The sequence below is a fragment of the Crinia signifera genome, chromosome 2, assembly GCF_055691185.1.
Source record: "Crinia signifera chromosome 2, ASM5569118v1, whole genome shotgun sequence".
In the NCBI taxonomy this organism is placed as follows: domain Eukaryota; kingdom Metazoa; phylum Chordata; class Amphibia; order Anura; family Myobatrachidae; genus Crinia; species Crinia signifera.
This window is the reverse complement of record NC_139218.1, coordinates 34,432,234-34,449,101: the sequence shown is the minus strand read 5'-3', so window position 1 is coordinate 34,449,101 and position 16,868 is coordinate 34,432,234. Positions and strand designations below refer to the sequence as shown.

Genomic DNA, 16,868 nt, shown 5'->3' with positions numbered 1-16,868 from the left:
GCCAACCCGGTTATAAGCAGCTGTACTGCCAACCCGGTTATCATCAGCAGCTGTACTGCCAGCCCGATTATCAGCAGCTGTACTGCCAACCCGGTTATCATTAGCAGCTGGACTGCCAACCGGGTTATCATCAGCAGCTGTACTGCCAACCGGGTTATCATCAGCAGCTGTACTGCCAACCCGGTTATAAGCAGCTGTACTGCCAACCCGGTTATCATCAGCACATGTACTGCCAACCCGGTTATAAGCAGCTGTACTGCCAACCCGGTTAACATCAGCAGCTGTACTGCCAGCCCGATTATCAGCAGCTGTACTGCCAACCCGGTTATCATTAGCAGCTGGACTGCCAACCGGGTTATCATCAGCAGCTGTACTGCCAACCGGGTTATCATCAGCAGCTGTACTGCCAACCCGGTTAACATCATCAGCTGTACTGCCAACCCGGTTATCATCAGCAGCTGTACTGCCAACCCGGTTATCATCATCAGCTGTACTGCCAACCCGGTTATCATCAGCAGCTGTACTGCCAACCCGGTTATCATCAGCAGCTGTTCTGCCAACCCGGTTATCATCATCAGCTGTACTGCCAACCCGGTTTTCATTATCAGCTGTACTGCCAACCCCGTTATCAGCAGCTGTACTACCAACCCGGTTATCATCAGCAGCTGTACTGCCAACCCGGTTATCATCATCAGCTGTACTGCCAACCCGGTTATCATCAGCAGCTGTACTGCCAACCCGGTTATCATCAGCAGCTGTACTGCCAACCCGGTTATAAGCAGCTGTACTGCCAACCCGGTTATCATCAGCAGCTGTACTGCCAGCCCGATTATAAGCAGCTGTACTGCCAACCCGGTTATCATCAGCAGCTGTACTGCCAGCCCGATTATCAGCAGCTGTACTGCCAACCCGGTTATCATCATCAGCTGTATTGCCAACCCGGTTATCATCAGCAGCTGGACTGCCAACCCGGTTATCATCAGCAGCTGGACTGCCAACCCGGTTATCATCAGCAGCTGTACTGCCAACCTGGTTATCATCATCAGCTGTACTGCCAACCCGGTTATCAGCAGCTCTACTGCCAACCCAGTTATCAGCAGCTGTACTGCCAACCCGGTTATCATCAGCAGCTGTACTGCCAACCCGGTTATAAGCAGCAGTACTGCCAACCCGGTTATCATCAGCAGCTGTACTGCCAACCCGGTTATAAGCAGCTGTACTGCCAACCCGGTTATCATCAGCACATGTACTGCCAACCCGGTTATAAGCAGCTGTACTGCCAACCCGGTTATCATCAGCAGCTGTACTGCCAGCCCGATTATCAGCAGCTGTACTGCCAACCCGGTTATCATTAGCAGCTGGACTGCCAACCGGGTTATCATCAGCAGCTGTACTGCCAACCGGGTTATCATCAGCAGCTGTACTGCCAACCCGGTTATCATCAGCAGCTGTACTGCCAACCCAGTTATCAGCAGCTGTACTGCCAACCTGGTTATCATCAGCAGCTGTACTGCCAACCGGGTTATCATCAGCAGCTGTGCTGCCAACCGGGTTATCATCAGCAGCTGTACTGCCAACCCGGTTATCATCAGCAGCTGTACTGCCAACCCGGTTTTCATCAGCAGCTGTACTGCCAACCCGGTTATCATCAGCACATGTACTGCCAACCCGGTTATCATCAGCAGCTGTACTGCCAACCCAGTTATCAGCAGCTGTACTGCCAACCCGGTTATCATCAGCAGCTGTACTGCCAACCCGGTTATCACTGGCTGTTGTGAGATATGTACTAACGGCCCAATTCAGCTTCAATATCAAAACTGCAACTGCTTTCTCCCGCATGTTGGGTGCTATCCAGCACAGGGCAATGCCCAACTGAAATAGTTTGCGATCGCATCACTGAACTCGCTGCCATTGCTGCGGATGGGGTGTATCCCTGACTCCTTAGCCTGGCAGCGAAGGCAGACGCAGCGCCGACAATCCCAATGCTCACCGCTGTCAAAATGTGATCGTATATTGAGCCTTGGCTCACCCTGCACATATGCAGAAGTGCAAAAAATGGCCGGATTGCTAAAGTACCAGACTAATCCGCTCTTAACATGTTACATGCTGGGTTTGAAAAAAAATGACAGTTAGGGGCCCTTTAGTTGGTATTTTAACTCCATCAACATTATCTCTCTCCAGGCTTGGTACAGAGACCCCAGATATTGTTAGAGAGAGGAGTTACTGTACAATAAGGGATGATGCTGACTGTCTTGGCTCTGGGAAAAGGACCATATTATTACATCTGCTCCAAAGTCTTCACTTTCAGCCATCTTAGACTTACTGCACATACTGCCATGTACTGCAGACAATATTTACCCTGCACAGAAACAAAGTAACTCCCTCAAATCTATCTCTCTGCACATGTTACATCTGACCCACCTGCAGCATTGAGGTGCCCATACATGGTACAATTGGCAGATGCGTTGAGATGTGCGCTCCCATGCACATCCCATCGCACAGCTCATAAAGTATGTGCTGCACATTTGTACTAGATTGCTTCTCATTGCATTGCAAAATGTATGCGATGCAATCTAGTCCAGATTGCATACAATAATTGTACAGTGTATGGGCACCTTAAGTCTAAACCGGAACCAATTCTTGGGCATTAGTCTAAACCGGAAACCAATTCTGCGGCATTAGTCTAAACCGGTACCAATTCTTCAGCATTAGTCTTTCTTCAGCATTAGTCTAAACCGGAACCAATTCTTCGGCATTAGTCTAAACCAGAACCAATTCCGCGGCACTAGTTTAAACCGGAACCAATTCTTCAGCATTAGTCTAAACCGGAACCAATTCTTCAGCATTAGTCTAAACCGGAACCAATTCTTCGGCATTAGTCTAAACCAGAACCAATTCTGCGGCACTAGTTTAAACCGGAACCAATTCTTCAGCATTAGTCTAAACCGGAACCAATTCTACAGATTTGGTCTGAAGATGCCGTCCTGAGTCCTCCTCCGAATGTGACCCCCTGTGTGGCAGCATTATCGATAACTTATGCATCGTTATTAAACATTATTTAGTAAATATCAGGCATGTTGCACCAGATGACAGAAACGTGCCTGATCCAACTGGTAACTGAGACATATTATTTATATAGCGCACACATATTCCACAGCACTTTACAGAGAGAATAGTTGAACATCAGTCCCTGCTCCAGTGGAGCTTACAATCTATATTCCCTACCACATGTACACGCACCCACAGACATTCTAGGGTTAATACTGTTGGGAGCCAATTAACCTACCAGTATATTTATGGACTAGGTGTTTCATCGTGCCCTACGGGCGCTCTTCACACCGTCGTAAGGGGCTACGCCCCATTAAAGTTAGAAATATATTATAATGTGAATTATGTTTGTTATTTGTGGATGAATGTGTTTAATTATGGGGTGGGGGGATGGTGTTGGCGGGCAGGGGTGTGTTGGGTTAGGGATTTTGGTGGGGTGGTGTATGATACTTTGGCTAGGTGTAGAGTGCAGGTGTTGGTGGTATAGTGGTGCAAAGAGAGTGTGTGTGTTATTGTTTTGGAGTGGGGGTGGTGGTACCAGGAAGGGGTGTGTTGGATTGGATATTTCAGTGGGGTGATGCTGGCTATGGTGAATACAGCGTAGGCGTTGGTGGAATAGTGTATTGTTTTAAAAATGGTACCTGTTATCCATTGGTGGTATAGTAAGAGATCCTGTCAGGTGCGCAGGCAGCAGTTTCCGGCTAGTGGCTGGCGTGAGGGTACCAGGAGTCCTTGCAGGTGCTGAGGTAGCAGGCGGCGGATAGTTGAATGCAGTGGCGGATGTCAGGGTAGCGGCAGCACAGAGGTAGTGGGTGGCTTTGCAGCTTTGCAGCTGTGAGTGGAGTGGTAGCTTGGCGGTCGCGGCTGGAGGGGGTGGTAGCGGCACTTTTGGCAGCGCGGAGGTAGTAAGCGGCTTAGCGGCTGTGAGGGGAGTGGGAGCTTGGCAGTTGTGGCTGCAGCAAGCATCGTGCGCACTCTGCAGCACTGTGCGGAATGTGCTCTTGCGGCAGTTCCCGCGAGACTGTGAGTTTCCTGCATTTGCCCTGTGTTTCCTGCGCGACTTCTCGGATCGCAGGTCCCGGACAGGGTGATGCTGCTGGTTTGTAATATGTGGGTGGCGGTTGATGACAATGTAGGTGTAGCGCTGGTTAGTAGGAGCCCGTATCAAAGTGTAGGAGGCAGACAAATTAAAAATAGGGACAGTCTGCACCCAAAATTGTCAATGTAATGCTTATTACACGTCACACACCCATTGCATACTATACCACAGGCCATAATGACCTGCCTCTTTCGGGAAGGGTGTATAGTATGTGTACACTCCAAATCATATGTATTTCGGATGATCCTTTAGTTTCAGCTAGTGCTGTTTGTCACATCAGTCAGGTGTATAGGTACCATTAGAAAGATGCTCAAACTAAACCCTTTGAGATACATGTTATGCTCCATATACGGGAGACCTGGGAAGTGTGTCAGTGAGTAATGAGTACACCTGTGTGTCTGCGCGGTGACCTGGGAAGTGTGTCAGTGAGTAATGAGTACACCTGTGTGTCTGTGCAGTGATCTGGGAAGTGTGTCAGTGAGTAATGAGTACACCTGTGTGTCTGTGCGGTGACCTGGGAAGTGTGTCAGTGAGTAATGAGTACACCTGTGTGTCTGCGCTGTGACCTGGGAAGTGTGTCAGTGAGTAATGAGTACACCTGTGTGTCTGTGCAGTGACCTGGGAAGTGTGTCAGTGAGTAATGAGTACACCTGTGTGTCTACGCTGTGACCTGGGAAGTGTGTCAGTGAGTAATGAGTACACCTGTGTGTCTGTGCTGTGACCTGGGAAGTGTGTCAGTGAGTAATGAGTACACCTGTGTGTGTGCAGTGACCTGGGAAGTGTGTGAGTGAGTAATGAGTACACCTGTGTGTCTGCGCTGTGACCTGGGAAGTGTGTCAGTGAGTAATGAGTACACCTGTGTGTGTGCAGTGACCTGGGAAGTGTGTCAGTGAGTAATGAGTACACCTGTGCTGCTGCCCAGTGACCTGGGAAATGTGTCAGGGAGTACACCTGTGTACCTGGGAAGTGTGTTAGTGAGTACACCTGTGTACCTGCCGGGTGACGTGGGAAATGTGTCAGTGAGCGACAGTACACCTGTGTACCTGGCCCATATCACCTGTAGCATCAGACAGTAAGCAGGACCCCCCCTTGAGCATGGCACAGATCTAGCTGCAGGTGTGTGCGGCACTATCACTCACTTCCACTGTAGTTTTGCGGTTCCCGGGGCAGGGCTGCGGTAGGCTGTAGTTACACCAGTGGCTTCTAGTCACCAGGGGAAGGAAGTCCCCCTGCTCCGACAGCGACTGTAGGTTAGTGGCGGCAGCTGCCGGGTCATGTGCGGGGGTGTGTGGCCGGGTTGCTGCTGTGTGCAGGCCGGGGGGGAGCGAGTTGATGCTAGGGCCATGTGCGGGGGTTGTCGGGTCTGCGTCTGCTGCTTGCAGGCCGGGAGGTGGGCGAGCTGCTGCTGCCATGTGCGGGTGGTGGGCGCCTGGCAGGGCTGCTGCGGCCCTGTGCGAGCCAGGCTTCTGGGACCAAGTGCGGGGAGGTGGCAGGGCGGAGCGTGTTCCCGCGAGAGTTGGACACTGACTGCCCTGAGCGCACGAGCCAGGGCACAGGGACCGGGACCGTGCTTGTGCATTAAGGTGTGCATTCTCTTACATATTTGGCTACGACTGATTCTGCAGGCTGGGTGGTGTGTGACCCTGCCCAGCATTACAGCCGCAGATGATTGACAGATGTAGCCAAATATATAAGAGATATATATATATATATATATATATATATATATATATATATATATATATATATATATATACATATACACACACACTACATGGCTACATAGGGGCAATAATAGCAGTAGTATTAGGGGCAGTGACAGAGGTAGTGACGGTAGCAAGGATAGCAGCAGTGATGGTGGCAGTGATAGCGGAAGTGATTGTGGAAGTGAGGGGGTTGTGACCAGGGGTAGTGAGGGTGGCAGGGATAGTGACAGTAATGGTGGTAGTGATAACAGCAATGATAGGGGCAGTGACAGGGTTAGTGATGGCAGCATTGATAGTGGCTGTGATAGGGGAAGTGATGGAGAAAGTGATAGTGACTGTGATGGGGGATAGTAATAGGGGCAGTGATGGTTGTAGTAACAGGGGTAGTAATAGGGGCAGTGATGGGGTAGTAATAGTGGCAGTGATGGTTGTAGTAACAGGGGTAGTAATAGGGGCAGTGATGGGGATATTAATAGGAGAAATGATGGCCGTAGTAATAGTGGCAGTGAGGGGGCTAGTGATAGGGGCAGTGAAAGCGGCAGTGATGGACAATGGCATAATAATAGAGGGTGCGACTTGGGAGGGCTGAGGCCCCAGCAGGCTATCCCCTGCACCCTCTAATAAAATGTTTTACTCAATTTTTATTTGTAATAGTCGCCGGATTTATGTCTCACACAGCCGCATTGTACTTACATGGGAGGTAGACGAAAGTAGAAGGTGGAGGAAGCCGCATACAGAACTTCTGCTTAGTGTAATGGGGATGCAGACAGTTGTCTGCACTGCTGCACAGGTCTGGCTACACGCGGTGGCCGCATTCCTCCGTCTTCCTTCCCCAGACTCGGCGTAGACCGCAGTACCCCCCCCCCCCCAAGTCCCCCCCCCCCCCCGGATTTGGCGGCGGCGCTAGCCGCTTCAAGCTCCCCCCCACACTCGACAGTGGCCGCTTGACCTCCCAAGCCATCACTCACCCCCCCTGCGCAGGTGAATGGGCGGGCAGGGGAGGGGGGGAGGCAGGAGCAGGGAGCCGCGTCTTCTGCAGGTTCTGTCAGTGTAGCTGAGAGCCTGCAGTAGTGGAGCCAGGGCTGCTTGTCTGACGGACACTGACTGATACAGTGGCATCCCCGGCTCCGCTACTGCAGACTCCGCTACACACACTGACAGAATCTGCAGCAGAAGACGGTTCCCTCCTCTCCCTCCGTGTAAGTGCGGCTGTGCGCGACATATATCGGGGTGCTGCCGGGTGGCTGGACGCAGGAGGCAGCGGGCGCACGGCTGTCTCAGCAGTGTATGTGCGGCCGTGTTCCCGCGACAGTTGAACACTGTCTGCCCTGAGCGCAGGAGCCGGGGCACAGGGACCGGGACCGAGAGTAAGGTGTGCGTGATTGCGGGGGTTAGGTGGGGATAGGTGTGGGACGTGCAGGGCTATTTCTCCTATATATTTGGCTACATTTGTTTTTGCAGGCTGGGTGGTGTGTGACCCCGCCCAGCGTTACAGCCGCAGATGATTGACAGATGTAGCCAAATATATAAGAGATTGTGTGAGGAAACCAAAGAACCTGTAGAAAACCCGCGCAAGCACGGGGAGACTATACAAACTCCACACACTCCATGGTGGGAATCGAACCTATGACCTCTGTGAGGCAGTAACTAACCATTACGCCGACCGTGCTGCCCATGCAACCTACGCAGAAGAAGGAGAAAAGCAGAACAAAGGGAAAGGTTTCGGATGCAGAAAGAGATACAGCTGTACTAGACAAATGTTTAAGCCTAGAAGCAATGATATAACCGTGGAACCCAACCCGCGAGCCTCTTTAGCGAGACGATAGGTGTCCTATTAGCATACATTATGGTGATTTCATTCTAAACGAACTAAAAATAACATCACCTCTCCCAATGTCATTATAATCTACATATATTGCTGTGAGAGAGTACAAAGTATTTCGATGGAACAAGACTATGATCACAGCGTATTGCGAGAATGTGGTGCACACTGATATGGCCGAACTTCTCCTGTGTCACATCTGTCCTACAACACCGGCAATACGCTATATCATACTGAAGGGTCTCTACTGTAGTGTACACGGAATAATAGGTCATTGAAAGTTAGATGCTTTGTAATATCTGATGACTGAATCCATTCAGTTAAGGGGTATCAAACATTCTTAAGAATGGCTGAGTTGCCCATAGCAACCAATCAGCTCCTACAGATGATATTCTCTGGATCCCCTCTTAGTCCATTCTTAATGAAGATGCTGCTTAACAAAGTCATTTGTCCCCCTCAGTAGTTCCCCCCCCCCCTTACACATAGTTTGCACCCTTCAAGGTACAGGACGCAATTTGTGTCATTTTATTCCCGAATCTCCCCTGCCGTGAATCATGGCTGCTTTAATTTCTCTCCTCAAGGGCAATGAGGGCCAGCAGGCGGGAGGTCCAGGGGTCAAAGGAAAATGCAGGTACTTGCCAATCTTCCAAGGGCGGCATGAGGTGGACCAGATTCTCGGGAACCAACCGGCCACTCCAGGGTACTTGCCCTAACCATGACCTTACCCCTTAACCATTATCCTTACGGAAACCCTAACCATTACCCTAAAGGCAATCCTAATTATTACCCTAACGCCAACCAAGTGTGGAATGTTGGCCAGACGGGGGATTCTGACGGTCAGTATATCGACTACCGGTATACCGATAGAGGGGCGAGCGCTCACCACAGGTTCTATTCTCCCTCTATGGGGGTTGTGGACCTCCACGAGGAAGAATAGCCCGTCGGTTAGGATCCCGACTGTTGGGCATTTTACAGTCGGGATTCCCAACTCTTGCTCCGTCATACAGAACCCACGGAGACCCTAACCATTACCATAATGGCCACTCAAACCATTATCCTAATGGCAGCATTAACACTAATGGCATCCTTGCCCCAAACAGCAACTCTAACCATAACCTTAATGGCAACTCTATCGGCAACCCTAACCCAAACAATAACTTAATGGCAACATTAACCATAATGGCAACCCTAACCTAAACAGCAACTCTCTAACCATAACCCACACAGCAGCCCTATTACCCTATCAGCAACCCTAATCACAGCCTTAACACTAACAGCAAACGTAACATTATTCCAGTAGCAACCCTTACCCCAACAGAGACATTAACCGTAACCCTAAACCTGCTGGAGATGGTGACATTCTGGCATCATCATTAACAATCTTGACGATTTAACCATGTCAACATGACCACTCGTGAATGCCGATATGCTAATTATCATTATTATTATTATTATGCCTTATTTCTAAAGCACCAACATATTCCAGTACAATGAGAGAATTCTAATAGAAGTAAATGACAATGATAGGAAGTAGGGAGAAGAGGCCCCAAGGAAGCCAGAAACGCGTTTCAGAAACTATAACTGTGAAATGTGAAATATTAATACACAGCTTTCTATCAACGCTGCTGCTCACTTCTGAAACGCTACTTTATTTATGATGCTTTTTTAAATTAACATTTACAGGGTTATATTTTTACATTACTTTATTATTCATTTTATTTTTTACCCTTTGGGGACACTCAGTAATGAGCTTAGTCTATAATGGATCTCACTGCCGCCATAATACTATTAGATTCGGGTTTGCACAAGGACTAATTTCTGTGCCCCTTTAGGGCCATACACACGCAGATTTATCTTCAGATCTGGCTGGTTGGAACAAAAACATGGTTATGGATGGGACAAATGACAGTTGACCATTTGCTTGGAAATGCTGGAAAACCGACAAACTGTCTTTCAGATATTACCAGGTGTTTGTTCCAACCAGCCAGATCTGAAGATAAATCTTACTAGTGTATGGGCACCTATAGGTATAATATATATGTTGAAATCACCATCAATGGAACATTCACAAATAGCCATTCACAAGTGGTTGCTTAGTTCTGGGGACTATCCTCATAAAGGGCCTTATTCTGATCGGTGCGGCCCGATCAGAAATATGCGGTCATGTCCGTGCAGGCGAATCCCCGCCTTCCATACGGATCGCCACCTCCGTCCGTATGCGGATATGTGGCGGTCCGCATGAAAGTGGACGGGGATACGCCTCCTCCATGTTGGGAGCAGCCCCTGCATTCGATGGTCGCCGAACATCGAATGCAGGGCCGCACGCTCCGCCAGGTCCCGCCACCCAAGACCACACGGACACTTGTCCGTGTGAAATCATGTATGGGGGCGGGCAGCTGACATCCGGCGATGTCAGATGCCCGCCCCCTACACACGCGTCACGGCTTCATTACCATGCATACGCCCCGCGTTTGCATGGGAACGCCCATGAAACGCGGGGCGTATGCATAGGGTAATGAGGCTAAGTAGCCCCTCACGCCCCTCTACGCCCCCTGTGCGGCGTATAAAGAATACGTGCGGCGAAATCGCCTGCACATGCGCAGAGTGACCTCTGCACATGCGCAGACGATCAACATCGGCGGGACGTCCGCATGCGGTAAAATCCGCACCGATCAGAATAAGGCCCAAAGATCGTCCGCTATTTGCACTTGCCCCTGACAACCCACCAATAATACTGATTGTCCATTGTGCAAACTTACACGCACCCAAAGTTCTAGGCAGTCGAGTTGGAAATCCATGCAACATACACCGCAACAACTGGCGTGGTAATCACTCTGCACCAGGCCCATGGTGGTCAATTCAATGAGATGGGACATAATCGCATCCATGAGTAAGTGCTGCTATATGCCGCACTTCCAGGACCGCCGGGCTAGTGGATGTTTGTTCACAGGCCCAAAGCACTCAGGTGCAAGATCAGGCAGTGAGGGGGGCAAGTTGTGTGGCCATTGGCAAAATTTCCATATCGGGACCGTGCATCGGACCCGAGTGGACAGCACAAGAACCCAATTTGGGCCGATTTCTCAGCCTTTAGTCTTCACCAGTGTTTTTTTAAGCAGATTTTTAGCAGATTTTATAAAAAAAAGTTTGTTTGTTTACATTTGTTTGTCGTCGTCCCCCCCCCCCAATATTGTGTTTATGCTTCGCTACTGTTTCTCCTAATGTGTACGCTAGCTGTTGTTTTTGAATCGGTCCATTCTACTATTGACATTTTTATATTATTTGCTGACTATAAGCTAAGAAAAGGTTTACAATAAAGGTGGCTTGTATCACGTGGTTACAGATCCCGCACAGGCAAGATACAGGTGTACAGACTGCGCTGCACCAGGAATTAATTGCCCAGATTAATCATTTTTCCACCAGGTAGCCATAATTAATTCATTTTGGCCCGCTTTTATTCGCATCTTTCCAGAAAATGGATTTGGTTTAATATGCTCTTATATCTTGGATCAGGACAGTGTAAAAACGCTATGATCAGCAATCCACTTGAAGAGGAACGTTAACAGGAAATGTGCCAGTAATGAAATGAAAAAGGGATGTTCTGCAATTAGAGAAATGATTCTGCTATGTGTGATGTCATTAACAGATCAATGCATTCAGTTACTGCAGGATATTATTATTGGCCGCACTCTTGGGCCAAGTTCTCCCAAAACTTATGTGACAAGCCTCATGGACAATCTGTCTGAACCCGTTGTGTTAAGATGACCCATTCTGACCAATACTAAATCTTCTCCAGTAGAAACAACAGGGTCCTCCCTCCCTTGATCTGAACTCCAGAATTAGGCTGGTATTGTCTAACAGCATCCTGCCTGAGGTGAAATCTGTTCCCTGCATACAGTGCTTGAAGTGGTCCTGGCAGAGGAAAAATTAATTCCTCTGCCAGCGCCTCAGCCCCCCTTCATTAGGCAGGGCCCAGGCCAGTGTGAGGGGTTTAAGCACTGTATAATTTTGTGCCCTACCTCCAATACTTATATAAAGGGACAGTGGTCACAAAAGTAAAAGGGCTGTGGTCACACAATAATACCCCCAATTCAAATTACGCCACACAGTAGCACAATCATATTTACATTAAACTGCATGTAGTGCCCTGATTCACATTACACAACATAGCAGTGCCCCTTATTAAAGTTACGCTACACAGTAGTACTCCTTTTACATGTATGCCACACACTAGTGTTGCTTAAACATAATGTCCACAGTAGTATTGCAGCTTATACACATCATGCCCACAGCGAAAGTACCCCTCACACAAAATGTCCACAGTAGTGCCCCTTATACACATAATGCCCACAGTAGTCACACTTATATAAAGCTGTCTCTGTTGCTCTAGCAGCTGACTGCCTGTATCTTGCCCAATGTACCTCCGGCAGCTCTACCTCCTCTCCGTGTCGCTCCACTTACATTGCAAAAACCTGCTTTTAACTCATTTTTGTAAACGTTTTTTTAAAAGGGTCAAAAGCCAGTTAAACCCCTTTCATATTGCATGTTGTAAAGGAATATTACAGTTTCAATACCATTTTTGTACCTTTAGATTCAACCCGTTTCACCCATAGAAAGCCATACAATGTCATTTAAAAAAAAAAAAATGTCCTGCTTGTGGGCGGGGGTATAATGTGTGGTTATCATTTGTAGCAAATACCGTTTCTGAGCTGTTCAGACTGCAGGGAAAACGGCTCAGAAACCTGCAGGATCCTGCTTTTAACATGTTTCAAAATACCGGTATTTTTTAACCGGTAAATTGATTGTGGAGCTTTCATATTGCAGCTGGTACCGTTTTAAAGCAGTTAAAAATCAGAAATATGGCATGTTAAAACTGCAATGACGGTGACGGTGACGGCATGACATTACATACACTATGCCAGAAAAGTAAGCTAATGGGACAGGCTTTTCTGTTGGAATTACTGTACAGGGCTGTGGTGGAGGTAGAACCAGTTTCCTCTACCATCACTTTAACGCCTGCCTGCAAATGATATAGGCCATACTTACTTTCCTCCACAGGAGACTTTTTAAAGGTCCCCGACAGAGTAACATCCAGGTGGGTGGTCTGGATGACATGCAGGAAGCCTACTGGAAGAAGCCAAAGTAATGGATGTCTTGGAAAGCAGTACCAGCATTAGTGGAAGGCTAATACACAATCATTTAACCAAGAACAAATGCGAATGCCAGCATCATATAGTGGTACAGTTTTGTGCGAATGGGGGTGAATTCACACCCAGAGAATACCGATCTATTTACTCACAATCACCACCAATAGCTGACTTGCATTTAATAGAGCTAAATTCTCTGTTCTTGGCCCCTCCAGGCTATCCTGTGGCCGCTGCGCAGAGGACACTATAAGGTCTCCATTTCCCTATAATTATTTGACTGTAATTTCCAAGTTGCCAGAAATTTCCAACCCGCCCGCACAGTGACCCGGGGCGCCCTAAGCACCAGGCCGTTCCTTACCGCCGCCCCTTTGAAGTACAAAAGAAGCCAGCAAGACTTATTTTAATACATGACGGCAATGCTTATATATGTGGGATACATAGAAGGTTGTAGGAAGGAACAGTACAGTACGTTGTGCAGCAATTCCAGAGTTAATCAGCTGTCGTGCCACTTTACAGGACATAAGTGTGACCGTACATGGGATGCTTAGCCGAGTCCAACCGTTGGAGCACCAAATATAGCACAGATGTCTTACCGGACGTAAAACGACATCCTTAAGAAATACTACAGTAACTTAAAAATAAAAAAATGAAATGTGTTTGCCTATCGGGAACTCAGAAGGTGAATCATCTGCCTATTTGGCTAAGGATATAACTGACTCTTCATCTCCAGTTTTATTAATTAGAATCCAGAATCCAAGTTAAACCTGCTGACCCAAACGAGCTGCAATGCTCCTCTCAATTGAATTATGGCCACTCTCCTTAATTACTGCGGGCTCATTTCTGCTCATTGTATAACCAGCGTACCTCCAGCAAAGCCCTGGGGACAAATGGCAGGAATGTTCAGCTTTAAAGTGTTCATCTGCAAATCAACAAATTACCACATTCAGCTGCTAATAGAGAGCGGGTACTCTTTACTTAGAAGGGCGCCCATCTCGGCCATCTCGGGCATTGAATGCACTAAAAAATCAGGTGCAATGCGACAGACGAGATGCCCGAGATTTCCCATAGGGAACAATGTTAAATGTCTCAATTGACCCGATTTTTCCATAGGAAACAATGTTAAATGGGCCACAGAGGCCAAATAGGCACCCTGAAGTGAATAATGGCCACCCGAATTGTTAACGCCACCCCACGATCAACGTCAACCCGAAGCGTGGCGAGCGCAGCGAGCCCGCGAGGGGCGTCGGTACGCGTCCTACGACCTTTTCATACCCCCACTATCCACGTCGGCGTGGAGTTGAGAATAGAAAGTGTGGCGAGCGCAGCAAACCACCGAGCCCGAAGCGTGGCGAGCGCAGCGAGCCCCGCGAGGGGACGCGGATACCTTCACAGGTATCCGCGTCCCCTCGCAGGCTTCACAGCTGTCCACGTACCCTCGCCACACTTCGGGCTCGGTGGCTCGCTGCGCTCGCCACACTTTCTATTCTCAACTCCACGCCGACGTGGATAGTGGGGGTATGAAAAGGTTGTAGGACGCGTACCGCCGCCCCTCGCGGGCTCGCTGCGCTCGCCACGCATCGGGTTGACGTTGATCGTGGGGTGGCGTTAACAATTCGGGTGGCCATTATACACTTCAGGGTGCCTATTTGGCCTCTGTGGCCCATTTAACATTGTTTCCTATGGAAAAATCGGGTCAATTGAGGCATTGAACAGGAAAATTGGGTCAATTGAGACATTTAACATTGTTCCCTATGGGAAATCTCGGGCATCTCGTCGGTTGATCGCACCCGATTTTTTAGTGCATTCAATGCCCGAGATTTTTTACTAACGATGCCCACGATCAAAATCGTGGGCGCCCTTCTAAGTAAAGAGTACCAGAGAGCGTCTCACTTCTGAGCCCTTACAGTAAGCAACGTATAACACAGGGATGGGGAACCGTCTGCCCTCCAGCTGTTGTTGAACTACACATCCCATCATGCCCTGCAACAGTTTTACTATGGCCAATTAGCAAAACTGTAGCAGGGCATGCTGGGATGTGCAGTTGAACAACAGCTGGAGGGCTGAAGGTTCCCCATCCCTGGTATAACTCAACAGGATATCCGTGTTCTCTGGAATTAAATCATTTATCTAAGACAAGTGTTGTCTACGACACCTTTTATTATATTTCAGCTGGATTTACAGGGCTGCATTACTTTTATATAGTGGTTAAGGGGTATAGGAATAAATGCTTGGCAAGAGATAAAGGGTCCGATTTAATCCTGCTCCCTAGGCTGTGTATATTTGCTGCTTATTGAGCAGGTTAACGCTGCCCCGCCGAACTATGGGCGCGCCCACCGTTTTGTCTGGGCAGGCCCCAAAATGCTGCCTGCCTGTCAATCAGGCAGCGAACGCCCCAGCAATTGAAAATCTTACCGAATGCATTTGCTGGCGGGGTATGAAAATGCGTATTATCGCCTATGCACATGAGCATGGGGGACAGGCCCCATCGGGGACAGGCCTGAATCAGCCCCAAAGCGTAGAGAGAAAAAGTAATAACCAACCAGCTGTTGCCATTTTTCAAACGTAGCCTGTAACATGACAGTTAGCAGCTGATTGGTCGGTACTTTAATTCTTGCCCTTTATATCCCCCCAAGGCTTAAGGTGCCCATACACAGGTCTGATATGGCTGAATCGGACCTGTGTTGACATGCGATCAGATTCGTGGTCCAGTGCGCATCAGATCGGAGCCGGAGATCATACGTGCTCCGTGTATCATCTCAGACTTGGCCCCCCTCCCTGCAGCGGGAAGTCAGAGACTTTTGGGTACATAGACCCCAAAGTACCAAAACATCAGCTACTAATATTTCTCAAACACAGTCTGTAACATGACGGTTAGGAGCTGATGAGTTGGTACTTTATCTCTCTCCAATCTTGTATAAATCCCCCCCCCTCCGCCCAGGTCATTGCCTGCACTTGATTTATTATACACTACATGGATGGGTCCAAGAGAGATTTCTTCATACTGGGAAACAGTGAAAGAAGCAAATCCCTGACAATCACATTGACATGTATTATCTTATACTGTATCTCTATACCTTATTGGCAGGTACATGGTTGTTTTATGAGCAGCTGAATCAACAGAATGAAAATGCATATTGTATATTGTATCTGATTTTTAGGAACAGTTCCAGGACTAGAAGGTCATGTTTACAAAGTTACTTGGTCTGATTACAGAATACAGTACTCTGGTGTCTCCTTATGTAACATCTCAGCATTGGAATGTAATAGAATTGAATTATGGTCATGTGCAAGGGTCAGGACATGGGGGTGTAGTGTCCTATGTCTGTATAGGGTGTAATAGATGTATTATGGCCAGCGGTCAGTACATGTTGGGGTGTAGTGTCCTCTCTCTGTATAGGATGTAATAGATGTATTATGGCCAGCGGTCAGGACATGTTGGGGTATGGTGTCCTATATCTGTATAGGGTGTAATAGATGTATTATGGCCAGCGGTCAGGACATGTTGGGGTGTAGTGTCCTATGTCTATATAGGGTGTAATAGTTGTATTATGGCCGGCGGTCAGGACATGTTGGGGTGTAGTGTCCTCTCTCTGTATAGGATGTAATAGATGTATTATGGCCAGCGGTCAGGACATGTTGGGGTGTGGTGTCCTATATCTGTATAGGGTGTAATAGATGTATTATGGCCAGCGGTCAGGACATGTTGGGGTGTAGTGTCCTATGTCTGTATAGGGTGTAATAGTTGTATTATGGCCAGCGGTCAGGACATGTTGGGGTGTGGTGTCCTATGTCTGTATAGGGTGTAATAGATGTATTATGGCCGGCGGTCAGGTCATGTTGGGGTGTGGTGTCCTATGTCTGTATAGGGTGTAATAGATGTATTATGGCCGGCGGTCAGGTCATGTTGGGGTGTAGCGTCCTATGTCTGTATAGGGTGTATAGATGTATTATGGCCAGTGGTCAGGACATGTTGGGGTGTAGTGTCCTATGTCTGTATAGGGTGTAATAGATGTATTATGGCCGGCGGTCAGGTCATGTTGGGGTGTAGT

The 16,868-nt window shown here is 48.3% G+C and overlaps 1 protein-coding gene across 1 annotated transcript in view; it reads right to left on the bottom strand.

Annotated features, from left to right (window-relative positions):
* The window catches only part of JAM2 (junctional adhesion molecule 2), a 110,963-nt gene that overhangs the window by 79,645 nt on the left and 14,450 nt on the right, over nt 1-16,868 (bottom strand). The window lies entirely within an intron of this gene.